The 14,079-nt window shown below is 35.0% G+C and overlaps 1 protein-coding gene across 1 annotated transcript in view; it reads left to right on the top strand.

Annotated features, from left to right (window-relative positions):
* Positions 1–301: 301 nt before the first annotated feature.
* Positions 302–14,079, top strand: part of LOC134804115 (uncharacterized) — a 148,953-nt gene continuing 135,175 nt past the window's right edge. The window contains exon 1 of the mRNA XM_063777057.1: positions 302–469. The gene's annotated coding sequence lies outside the window, so the exon portion shown is untranslated. The remainder of the gene's footprint in view (positions 470–14,079) is intronic.

The raw sequence follows: 14,079 nt of genomic DNA on the forward strand, positions 1-14,079 counted from the left end.
AAAATTTGCGTAGGTTCTTTTCCCATAATGCCGTCAAAATTAAGTATAAATTATATATCGCCTTTGATTAATCTGCCGTGACTTAGGTTCAGCTGTGGGAAAATATACAAACATTACTTATAAAGAACTAAAGGTTTGTCTTTTTACGTCAGTTCTTTTACTTTAGCTCTACTAATACTTTAATTGGAGTCTTAGTATAATGAAAGGATACCATGCATACGAGGTAAGTCCCGCCCAGCATGGCACATCACTACCGAGGGAGTATCCGAGGCGCTCGTTCGTAGTACAGTAGGCACCGGAGGCATGGACGGACGCGCCCGCCCGTCCCGCGCCCTGAAACTCCAGCGTCGGCAAACTTTTGCTAAATTATGTGCTACTTTTTTGTGAACTGGTGAAAAACAAATTACATCTAAATCGTTTTCACTCGGTGATGGTCGGTAAAAACTGAAACAGCTACAGAAGATCAGAGGTGAGACAGTGACATTTAGTTTTTACTCTATTTCACATAAGTTTGCGAAGGCCATGCGAATTTTATGACACTGGAATTTTATTAGTCTGCTTTACTCAAATATACTCATATTTATACATCTTTACAGCTGATATGATTTGGGTCGGATTAACAAGATTCAAAGAGGATAGCTGTTTTTATTGCAATGAAATTGTGATTTGCCGAGCCGCATATTTTAGTCTGGCATTTATTTTATATTTTACTGTTGGTAAGGTTTTTCATATTGTGTTTTATTATCAGTATTGGCTTGAAATTAAAAATTAATTAGGTAAGATTTGAAGAAAGATATGTAGCTAATAAGGAACGCTACACTCGTGTTCCTTATTCGTTTATTTTAATAACAACTTGTGATATCGTGACTTTGTGATTCATTAGAAACTTTTGTAGTTTTATTAACAGTAATAAATGTACTATCATAGAAAATGAAGAAATGACCAATTTTTATTGGAGCATAAACACAAGACATAGAGCATTATCTTAGAAGCGTGCACAATTTTGAATACTTAAATTTTAATTTTAATTTGATATAATTAAGTTACCTACTCATTTGTTAACGCTTACTAATAATATTATGAATGCGATAGTAACTATTGTCTGTCTGTTACCGCTTAAACTTCAAGTTTCACGCTCGTACGAGGAAGGAAAAAGGATAGTTTCTATCTATTTCAGGTAAATTATTTTGAATACTACAGTATTATGCATAGGTAATTAGTAATTACTTTATACCTAGACATGTGTGTAATAATAATATCAGTCACGGACCGAAGTATCAAAATTGTTCTCACCTTTCACGATAACAAATTTTTTAAAATATTCTCCAATGCAATTGAGTTTGTGTATAATTTCACATTAAATTATACACAAAATATGTTCGAGTATATTATAAATTTACCAAAACACAACACGAAGAATATAACTAATACACTCGCATAACCGCTCTCGCTCTTCAGAAAATTATAGTTCCTAATACGAACAACTCGCGTTTTTCGCTAGTTTTCAACATTCTACTCAAACGAAATCGTGGGCAGAAGCTAGTGCAATAGTAGTGGAGTGTACATGTAAATAAGTAATATAGCTTGCAAAGCGAGTTTTATAACTTATGCCCGTGAAAATTCACGTAGCGCTCAGGGCCTCGTGTAACAGGTGGATCGAATGAGATGCTTATGGAGAGATTGTGGGCCTGCCCGTACCATAGAGTAATATACCTAAGCAGAGAAAGAGTCGTAAACACATCAGTTTTCTTACCAAAACGGGCGTTATTTCGTAGTCGACATCTAACGTCAAGTAGTGGAACTATCAGTACCCCTACTTGACACCATATGTCACAAGTGTAGCTACTGACGAAAACTGTACTACCAAAACAATTTACAACTAATATTATAAGCAGAGGGGTTGAAAATAGACTTCCAGTTAATCCGATTATAATATTAGCTGAGAATTGTTGAGCATGAGAGTTTTCGTTCGCGAGACATCTATTGTCAGCTAGCAGTACTGATAAATTCCGCTACTTGGTGCTAGATGTCGACTAGGTACGAAATAACGCGCGTTTTGGTAAGAAAACTGATGTATGGAGTTACCACTCTTTCTTTACTTATATTACTCTATGCCCGTACCTACGAACGATTGCAACGGTTTATGTTGTTGTTTCCCGCGTGATGCTCAGTTTCACACTTTCTTCTTTAAATTAGGTTATTTGGATTGGAGAGGGTGTCTTTCAAACACTAACCACAGAATAAATAATAGTACTACGTACACTAACCAAAAATATTCTAAGGTACTTACCTATATTTATATTTCTAAATATTATTTCGCACTACGCACACTAAATAGTAGTGCTACGGAAAGAGTGCCACAAATGTATTTCCCGTTTCTTTGAAAATTTTAGTTTAAATTAAATTGGCTGAGGAATGTCAAATACACCATTACATTACACATAAGATATGCATATTTATGCACCTACATTATTTAAAAACGCTACCAAGCTATGTGGTACCTATAATTTAAAAATGACTAAGAGACAATTTAATCGCAAAGTACTTATAGAAAGTACGAGAATAACTGTATTTATTATACCTAGCTAACGAATATTCGCACATATACAGGTTGTCGCATTAAGTAACCTACGGATAAAATTAAACGAAGGCCAATGACAAAGACAGAGGAGTTTGATAGCTACCAATTGGACCTTTTAATGTCACTGGCGAAAATCAATCCGTGTCCATAAATGACAAATGAGGTTAAAGCCTGTATTTTGGTCTCCATTTTTTTAAGAGCACATTCATTTTACGTTTATACTTTTTGAAATATCCAAGTTACAAAAGTCATATGAGCATGGTTTACAACATTAAATCGTAGGATTTCTTTATGTTCTTACATAACATGTGTATAATGTTGTAACATTACGAGTAGGTAAGTCTTTCACACCCATCCGTAATTAAATATAGACCGGTGTAATCATTATTATCCTAACGTACTTAATACTTTCAAAAGTCAATTAAACATAATTAACACCTTAAACTCTCGCGTTTTGTACGCATATTTTATGGCATTAACGGGTCTAACGCGTTAGACCCGTTAAATGACATTAAATATGAAAACATTACTATTCAAGATTATAAACAGCAAAAATTATTCAAAGTGCAGGCTTTTCTCATTCAAATGATGAATTCCGCATAAGCTTAATTTGTCATTAATTAGGTAGGTACTCAAAAGCACCGCCCTAATCGTACACTAAACTAACCTAAAAATATAAAAATAGGAGACAGAGACACTGATCAAATGCGAAATTTGTATTAGGTACCAGCACTACCTGTAAACGAATCAAATCACGGAAACAAAATGGCTGTGCAACCATCTAGCGGGTATAGCTCGGACTCATCACCTTAATTAAAATAGGCGTGTCCGGTGGAAAAGCTCACACAGTCATAAACGACTATTATTAAACACCATGTGTGCACACTGCACACTCAAGTCATTAAGTAATAAAGAACTTTTAGACGGGTAGCCCGTTTATTTTATAGTAAGTTACAGGTAAAAACTAAATTGTACTTTTATTGAAATTATTTTGTCTGCACCACTATCTTATTACCTAGTAGTTTCAGATATACATATACTTTTTTCGGTTAGTTAACAATGGTTAAAACGACGTAACAGTTATTGCGTTTAATTTTATTGAATAAAACAATAAGATAAGTATTTGGAAGACTTTGGGAGCAAATCATCACTTGTATAATATAATCAAATATCTAAGTACATTTACATACGAAACAAAAGCAAAAGTGACCTTACACCCACTGTCGATCTAAATGTAAATAGTTTTAGTGACATAGATAGGTCGGTACCGATTATTTTTTTATGAAACGTAAACCATTAGAATTGCGTCTGTTGCGAGTTCAGTATTCGGAATACCGAATGTGTCAATATTTGTCGTTGTCTGCATCATTAAATAGTACTCAGGCGAACATTGCTTTAGCGAATTTCTGTTTCGAAGTACATACCTACCTATGGCCTAGCAATATAACTCAATATATTTCTGGGAGTTTCAGCATCTCTCTTAACATGAATACCTACGAGTACTATGCCAGTAATAACAACATGTAATATATGTGTATTTGTTCTCTTGCATTGTGTAGCATGTTGGATCCTAATATAAACTTGAAAATATAGTTTTTCGATTCAATCATCGAAATCATTTTAGAAACCTAAATCTCCAATACAGATTGTACACGTAGGTACACGCAAGTTACGCAGTGTAACAAAAATTGTCCTTTTCGTGCGTGGTGTGTATGTGTGTATCACATTGAAGAATTCACAACACGAATACCTCTAACCAAACGATTATCACGGGGTTCAGTGGTCCCTAAAATAATAAGCCACGTTGACGAACTTAAATACATAGGTAGGTAATATTAATATTAGATCGCGTGGACATCAATCGCATTTGTGGGATTAAAGAAAAGCTATAACAAAAAATAAATAGAAGGTAAATATTTATACGAAATACGCGCAAATTTTACGAGTATTTCTTTGTAATTTTAAACGGTGGCAATCAACTGTGAAACTTGAGACATGTGGTGAAGTAATTATCACCATGCTATAAAGGAACAAAGAAAAGTGTAATAGAGGCCCCGTGTTTGAAGTGCGATAGTTTGCTACAATTTTCACTGCTTTGATGGACGCCACGGCCGATCATAATTATAAATGATACCTTGACTTCTATTTTAATTTTAATTCCCACTACCTACAATTTGCATTGAATATAATTTATTCAGTAAAACCAATTACTTTAAGAACGATATTGAAATTTTTGCTCAACATATTAAAATAGTGGTATATATGTGTTACTGTATAAAGGATGACTCCCGTTAGACCGGGCCAGGCCCGGGCCGTGGCGTCCGACATGCATTTTCTATTACGGCTGATCGGTGATCACGTGGTGCTTTCCAAAGAAAACGAAGTGCCGGAAGCTCCGGCTCGGCGAGTCATCCTTAAACCCGTTCCGAGTATATAATAACGCGTTTTCCCTTGTTAGTACGAGAGATATATAAATATAGTCATTCGCCAGAACATGAAATAAGTTAGTACGTCTACCATTGCCTATCTCTTGGATACTTGTAGGATTTGCAAAATCGATCTCTCAAATAGCCGTCGGACGTAGCTAGTTCACTGGAACTCGGGATCAAATCTCCAAGGGTATTCGAGTAGGTACCTACTCGTAATATTATTAGTGAAGTCGTTAACGAATATAGTTCTTATAGTAATACTGTAGAACGCAGGTGTGGTAACTCGTACGCCAGCTTCGTATTTCACTTTAACGTAAATTAACGTATACTTGAACTGAATCTAAACTAAAAGCATTGAAAACGGTCACCTTGTATGAAAATTCGTCTTACAAATTTAGCCATTTTCATTATCCTTGAGTACGAGACGCAGACTGTACTGGGGTAAAAATAAGCTAATTAATCGCACGAGTACGTGTGCAAGAATTTGAACATTAATTTATAGTTGATCAAGCAGATCTTGTCAGTAGAAAAAGGCGGCAAATTTGAAAAATGTAGGCGCGAAGGGATATCGTCTCATAGAAAATTAGAATTTCGCGCCTCTTTCTACTGACAAGATTAGCTTGACCATCTATACTTTACGAACGTCAGTTATACCTAGTTACTAGTAATTTTATAACGTACTTTCTGAACCCATTTTGCTGCAAACATTATCGACTTTCCTTTGATATTGTTCTTCGGAAAACTACATATGTTAAGAGCAGAGAGTAAGGTAAACTTCCTGGTGCTCGACGCGGCCCCAGTACCCAGTACATGTCATCTTGAAACTTAAGTCATTGTCAATAGAGGTGACAGCATGGTGTCATCTATTGGGCATTAGCATGTCGAGCACTAGTACGTTTACCTTAGTAATTATTCAAGCCGAACAACCTCCATACAACACTGCGTTCCTCGTATGCCTTTTTACTACGTTACCATTTTGGGTTTATACATAATAATCCGTCGCCTACTTGCTTTTATGACTTCTAAACATAAAATTCGACTTTTCTGGTCGCAACCATATTCACAAAAGTACAGCTGAAACATAATACGAGCATTTTAGGTATATTCTTATTTAATGACGCCATCTAGTTTTAAGTTTTTTAAACCTTTTCTAAGGGCTACATTATTTATGTCTATCTACTTTTGTAGCTATTATTGCAGTCAGAGTAGAGTGATGGAGTAAAACTTCGATAGTGATTTTTGAATATTTGGCCTTTAAATATAGTACCTACCTATTTTACTTTTCAAGATCGCCCTAGTAATTGCTCCTTCCAATCATTTTACTTACCTATATCTTATGTTTCCAAATTTCCTCTGAATGTTTTGTAACTGTAAAGTTTTAGAATAACGATAAGAAACAAATGCTAAAAGTTGCATCATAACTGACAACAAGGGAAGGTAAGGTTACACACAGGCCTATTCGGATTTCGAGATAATCACAAGATCTTGAGACGATTTAGAGATCAACTAGATCTACATTAGATATCGACTAGATGTGACTTGGATATCTAAGTCATAACTTGTGGAAATCGTCCAAGAGGACCTCCAGAATCGCGGAAACGTCAAATTTGAGATATCTATCTTACAAATATCTTTAAATTATCCGTATCGTAACTTGTTGAAGTCTAGTAGAAATCTAATTCATTTTCCGAATCGAGCCGACAAGCGTAACTACGTAGTAGCAACTACTGTGTGCTACGAGTGCTACGCCGGTGCCGTAGCATTGCTTTCTTGTCATTTAGTAAAAACTTTTCGTAAAGATAACTTTATTAATAACTTTAATAAGTATTAGAAGAGGCACACAAAGAAGAGATGTTATGGTTAACATGCAATAAATTGTGTAAAAATGTTTTCATAATGACAATATCCTGGGAGGAAAAAGGGGAACTACGTTTGTATGGAGAAGCGGTCGTTCACTATCCACCTTAAGAAAAAAAATCGTTCCTCCGTATTTAACAGACGAAGGTTTTGGTAGCGATAACAATATGATACCTATCTATCACTAGATAAGGGTGGCGTTCAATAAAGGTCGCCTAGTTCAAATCGGTGCGCGAGGATTAAATTGTTCAATATTTAGCAACGCTATTATAATTGGACGCACGAATCGATTTACCGCGCTGGTAAATATTAATTAACCCTAACGAATGATTTAAAAATAATTATTTTAGACTTTAGACGTCCAATTTCTATTAAAATCAAAAGTATATAGTGGCACTCCCACACTTTGCCAGTTCAAAAGCGATGTAGATCTCCCTTAGAGAAACCATAAAGCGGTTCCGTAAAATGTGCCTACTTGCTCCTCCCTGGGTAATTGTGGTCCAACAGTTTTTTTTATTATGAAAACCGTATCGCAACACAACAATTAGTAGTAAGTGACGGCTACTTTAAATCCTTATATCAACATACCTACCAAAATATAATAATTTTAAAATTAAAATTTCAATTACGAAGTTTGGAGCAAATTTCGGAACAAAGTAGGCACATTTGACGGTTATTAATAAAAAAATATTATACACCTACTCGTGAAGAAAAATCAGAAGGCAATAAAACATTACAATCGAGCAAGTAGCTCCATCCCGAATCAAACAGGGTCAGTAGAGCGCGCAATCTGGGCAACCTCGGGCAAATTGAATTCTGCACCGGCCTACCAATTTGTCCAAGTGACCATTATATCGGTCGACAATGGGTGCTTTTGTTGCAACTGAATAAACTAAACCGCCACAGACGCTGCGGCGCTGTTGGCCATTCATTTGCGTGCTACAATACCTAACCTAATACTCTACGTTATCTACTTACAAGTGTAGTGCATAATTGTTTTCCTTCGTATTTTCTCGGAAACGTTCGTACCTATTTGTCATACCACTTCAATCAACTTTCAAGATACGTTCGTACGTTTCCGTGAAAATACGAAGGAAAACAATTATGCACTACTTCTGTACTATTTATTGAATTTGTAAATAAAAGTGACACGTTTTTATTGCGTCATGAGTGTATTACTAGCCAATTAAACACTTTTGGTACCTTATTATTACCACAAAGTATTTTTTTTGCAAACAATTAGTAAGTATATGTTCTTACAGTATTAAGGGGCGGGCGTAAAGCCAGGAAATTAGAAAGGAACAAAAGTTTCCGATTGATTTTTTTTTCATGGGAATTTTCTATTAATAAAAACGTAAGTAGGTACATACAAAAATTCAAACTGCAGTTTTGCGTTAGCCTTCTCTCAAGTTAAGGTTTAATGAACCTCGAGAAATCCTAGATTGACGAAGCGAAAGATCAGACGAATTTTTACTCATCGGAAAAGCCATAATATTGTACAGATTCTTCCAAAAATACGTCCAATGAAATTAGGCGACTGAAATACTCTGATTAATCCATTTACTTTATATTGTGGAAGTTAGGAGGCTGTAGGAATTAGCAAGAAAAGCAGATCTGAGATTCCAAATTTACTACATTGGACCATTACGTCAAATTGAAACGCACAGTTCGCTCTCAATTTATCGAAATATCAGTACAATATCTGAGACCCATTTTTTGTCTTGAAGGACGATGTCATAACGTCCGGGACTATATAAGAAACTGCTTTTCCTTGTTTCGTAACCTAAGTAAGATAAAATATTGACAGTGCAGAAAAATGGGTGATGATTGTACGAAATATAGTTTGATGTTTATTAGCTGTTTTTCGGAGAAGGAAAACATCGTGACTAAAGTAAAGCTGAACCAGTATTTTAAATAACAAAATAATGCAAACCGGTAGGTATCACCTTTTCGACGCCGTATCAAACACAAAAGTTGTCACGCGGACGCCACGTCACCGAAGTGTTGACACTTCTTGAGACTGAAATTGAACTTTATGCATAAGCATGTTGCTCTGTGATCTGTGACCGATTAATCAGTCTTTAGCATTGAACCTGCGGTGCGGATATATCGGTCATTGGCATCCAAAAGGTTAAAAGTTCTATTTTCTAGTTAATTTGTTTTTGACATACCACCTTTTAGCTTAGGAGGGTAGGTGAGGAAACCGGACTACTTATATCAAAAACCGGCCAAGTGCGAATCGAACACGCGTTCCTAGGAAACGTCATTTAAAAACCCGTAGGGGTCGGATCAATGACCAAGTAATTAAGTCCGACTCACGTTTGACTGCACATTTCTAATATGTTTCCTGCAGCGAAATGCTATACATGGAAGTATTCTGTCCGCTCAATTATGACCCAACGCAAACTACCCCGCGATAGGCGGTACTTACAAACTGCTCGATTGGCAATCTCAGTACCACCGAGATGACAGTCAGTGACAAATGGCTAAATTGATTTATAAAAACAACGTTTTTTTGTAATTAAAAATATATTCATGTGTCGTGAAGTGGTGCAGAAGTTATTTTAGTTCATACCAAGGACAGTGGAATCACTTTTCACTTGTAGTAAACAGATAACTTCAGTAGAATTTGGAAAAAAACATGACGATTTGTTTTCAATACTACCGTGCTAAGCTAAAACGTAACAACTGCATACGACTTTCATAACAACATACGACTTTTTAAATTGCGAGGATAATAGGGATGGTGTTATGCTAAATGAAGTAGACTATTTTATTAACTTGTGTTTGGTTTAGGTATTTTCTATATAATTATAAATGTAGTAATAAATTCCTTCTTACAGATTTGTATTTTCCTTTTTTATTTCATGAGATGGAGCTATAAAAAAACTGGGTGCGTCCCACGAGATATAACTACATAATATATAATTTCATATTAATAACGTTCACAAGATATAATGAACGTTTGCTATAACATCAAAATCAATATTTTTATTAGTAATAACGGTCATTTAACATAATACTCATTTTGTATAATGATTTTTTATATAACACTCAAATACTATAAATTCAGTTTATATAACATACATAACGTATATCGATCATAGTATATACTATCTTTTAGTATAATGATTATAAAATATAATAGCGTATGATATACTAAATAGGTTATAACTCCTACCCCTATACAAAACATGCTGTTGCCAGAAAAGTAGGTTAGGTTAGGTTAGAACTGCGACCTCTACAGAAAACAAACTGCTGCCAGAAAAGTACGTTAGGTTAGGTTAGAACTGCGACCCCTACAGAAAACAAACTGCTGCCAGAAAAGTCGGTTAGGTTAGGTTAGAACTGCGACCCCTACAGGAAACAAACTGCTGCCAGAAAAGTAGGTTAGGTGAGGTTAGAACTGCGACCCCTACAGAAAACAAACTGTTGCTAGAAAAGTAGGTTAGGTTAGGTTAGAACTGCGACCCCTACAGAAAACAAACTGCTGCTAGAAAAGTAGGTTAGGTTAGGTTATTCTATGCTTGTTCTGTTATGTAATGATATGTGTTGTAATGTTAAGTGTAAATTTTAATTTTCGTTCTTCTTTTTTTCTCTTTTGTCTGTTACCAATTTTTTATGCCACGAATAAACTATTTCTATTCTATTCTATTCTATTCTATTCTATTCTATTCTATTCTATTCTATTCTATTCTATTCTATTCTATTCTGTTCTGTTCTGTTCTGTTCTGTTCTGTTCTGTTCTGTTCTGTTCTGTTCTGTTCTGTTCTGTTCTGTTCTGTTCTGTTCTGTTCTATTCTATTCTATTCTATCCTATCCTATCCTATCCTATCCTATCCTATCCTATTCTATTCTATTCTATTCTATTCTATTCTATTCTATTCTATTCTATTCTATTCTATTCTATTCTATACGAGCATTATGCATTTTGGTGTTAGATGTATTGAGTAATATACATTATAAATCTGAGATATTATGAACGTTATACATAATGATCGTTATATACAATGATATTATACTTTAATAACGTTATACTTAACAAAAATAGATATTTTGATGTTATATCTAACGTTCGTTATACACCTTGAACGGTATACAAAACAAACTTATACAATATGAGCGTATATAATATGAATATTAGAGTATAAATTATTATGTCTTATATTACTTACCCAAAAAAACTACCTAGTTATTTCAAATTAATAATCAAATTTGGTATTGTCATTTTACATTACTTTCCATTCAGATTCCCACAAGATGCTATTCGCAGAGAACTATGGAAAAAAGCTGTCCAATTAGAGAGACATGAAATTGAGTGGATGCCTGGCAAGATATCTAGAATATGTTCTATTCATGAGATATAACCCGTGAGATAATCATACCCGGTCTCCTATATGTAGATACATTTTTCCTATCATGCTTTCACTGAATTAATTTAATAAATACACACATTATCTGAAAATGTTGATCATTTTAATCCACCCTCTACTGTCACATATATATAGGTTCTCTCTCAAGCCATTTCCGTCAGTAGAAAAGAGCGGCAAACATATTAACTCACATTATAGACGGGTCTAACGCGAATTATATTCAATTACCTTGATTTACCGACGTAAATCAGTTTCGTTTCGTATAATGTGAGTTAATATGTGTTCAAAACGCGAAAGTTTAAAATATTATAAGAGCGGCAAATTTAGAAAATGTAAGCGCGCGAACGGCTGTGGTCCTATACAAAATTTTAAATTTGCACCTTTTTCTACTGACAAACTTCCTTGGCTATATACATATAAAATATTCTGAACTGAAAGTGGGGATTTATTGTGACCCCGCCTGTTCAAATATTTTTGACCCGATTCGTGTACCCATGTAAATTTTGCAGACTGTATAGCCAGTCCGAATTCTAAGATCAAGTTCGCCATACATTTACTATGGCGTACTTGATCTTAGAAAAACGGACAGACTATACCTGACCGTGACTTCGCACTGCCATGCAGATTGATAATAAAATATACAAAATACTTATTATAGCGGAATACATTTATACAACAATGATATATTTAACTAGTTATCTTTTAATCTGCATTAAATTATTCTACGTGAATTATTTGACTGGTTCTTCACTGTATGGCATAAACCTATCCCTGTCCAAGTCATATTCTAATCAAATATGAACCGCGAAATCTCAGCGGCCAGTACGTACAGCAAGAAGGTTATTAGCGGATTAATGTCGCTGATTGGTAGTTATTGACATTATATGCATTTCATCTACACTTAGCTATGTACCATTAGTGTAATAAAGATGACTCTTATTTTGTTTACCAGCTTTGATTACAGGCTCTGTAAACGCGTCGTCTTATTTGAATGTAGGCGTAATTGTGTATGTGTGCTAATTTGGCCCGAGAATTTGAACGGTAATGTTCCTAAAGGCGGTATCCATGGTTATATATGATCGCAGGTTTCCTGTCATCTACGAGTATAGGTAAATAACTATTTTGTAGTAGGTACAAGCAGCCTAAAATCGTTTAGGTAAACAATAACCAATTCTCCATGCAGGGAGCTTGTATGCCTTGAATGTGTCCAAATCCAAGTGAGCTCCGACACTAACTGTCAGAAATTTCATTAAACAAAGTTTGCCAGCTGCCATCCCAACACATCAACCGTTCTAGTAAGGATTTTCTACTTGTATGGAAACAATTTCTCCCCGAAGCCATCCGTGTCAGGAGGTTGCAAGGAAATTCGTGTTTCCGGTAGAAATGGATGTACAGCTAGAAGCCGCATTTCCCCTCATACTCCGATCAATGAATGGCTTGCGATTGCGGTTCCTTAATGTCCGTGTGAAAATACAGAGTTGCTTACATGGACTGTTTGTATATATACTTACAATAACAATGTAGGTTGTTGGAAGAGATCGCTCTTAAGCGATAAGACCGCCTGTTGTTACCTCTATTGTCTTTGTTTATGTTACTGTACATATATTGTAAACTACGAGTATGTGAGGTGTGCAATAAAGGGTATTGTATTGTATTGTATTGTAGGTGCCTACTAGCACAAATGTACTGTTGTATTTAACAACTTAGTTTTTTTTAATCACCCGACTACCAAACGGACTGAACTGTGTTTGTAAAAATACCTATTACTTAGTTAAATTCTCTGTCAAATTTCAAAGATGCTCATTAAGTTTAATTAGTATTTATGTACGAGTATAATGTTACATGAGGGCACATTCTTAGATGGAAGGGGCCGGGTGGCATAAAGTAGCTGCCACACCCGCATCCCGAATACACCACCGCCCTGTTGGACAGAATGGAACATACGTAAGTATGTAACTAGGGAAATAAGCATATTTTTATTATATTATATTTACAAAACACGTAAATATAGGTAAAGTTCACCGAATAATTGAGGTAAAAGGGTAGTTATTTATGAAAATCATTTATTATGCCAATAATTACACCCGTCAAAAATACAGATTTTTTAATGAATCAATATCAATCAAATACTACGAATCCATATTGAAAGGAAATTAATTTATCTCATAACAAATCGTTAAAAAAAAAGATATAAACAATGAGCCACTTTCAGAAAGTGAAAAATGCAAGCTGTGATGTTTGTATAGAAAATTAAACCTGTTTACCTACTATATGTTTCATATACAACATTTTGCCTTCTTACGAATTTTCCCTTATACAGTGGTATTGTAGGGTCGAGACCCTCCTCAATCTGTGTGTGCTGCATAATTAAAAAGGTCTTCCAGAGGGTTTCTTTATAAAATAAAAGCTGTACGAACTAAGGCCATATTAAGTGAAGCCCTGCATTATGAAGCCCCCGCTACACCGCGGCAAGCACAGCCAAGCATCGACTGGACTGCAAGGTTTGTATAAACATTAAACATAAACAACCCTTCCTAAGGATTATTTAAAAACGCCGTAATTATACATTAAATACCACACTAGGTTAAATTTTCCGTGTACCATGATACGGAGAAATGAAGGGTGAGACTGAGACCGGGAGATTTGCTCTGCTTCATTGGCAATAAATAAGATTAAAGATCTATAAAACATTTTAATCGACTTCAAAAACTTGTTGTTTTGTGTGGTGAAATGGCTAATAAAAACTATAAAATAACATGTGGATTATTTAAAGTGACCAAAGACCATGTACGTATAACTAAAATCTTGGTATCTTCAATAAAAGTCTATGCTGCCAAGC

Source organism: Cydia splendana, chromosome Z (genome assembly GCF_910591565.1).
Source record: "Cydia splendana chromosome Z, ilCydSple1.2, whole genome shotgun sequence".
Taxonomy (NCBI): domain Eukaryota; kingdom Metazoa; phylum Arthropoda; class Insecta; order Lepidoptera; family Tortricidae; genus Cydia; species Cydia splendana.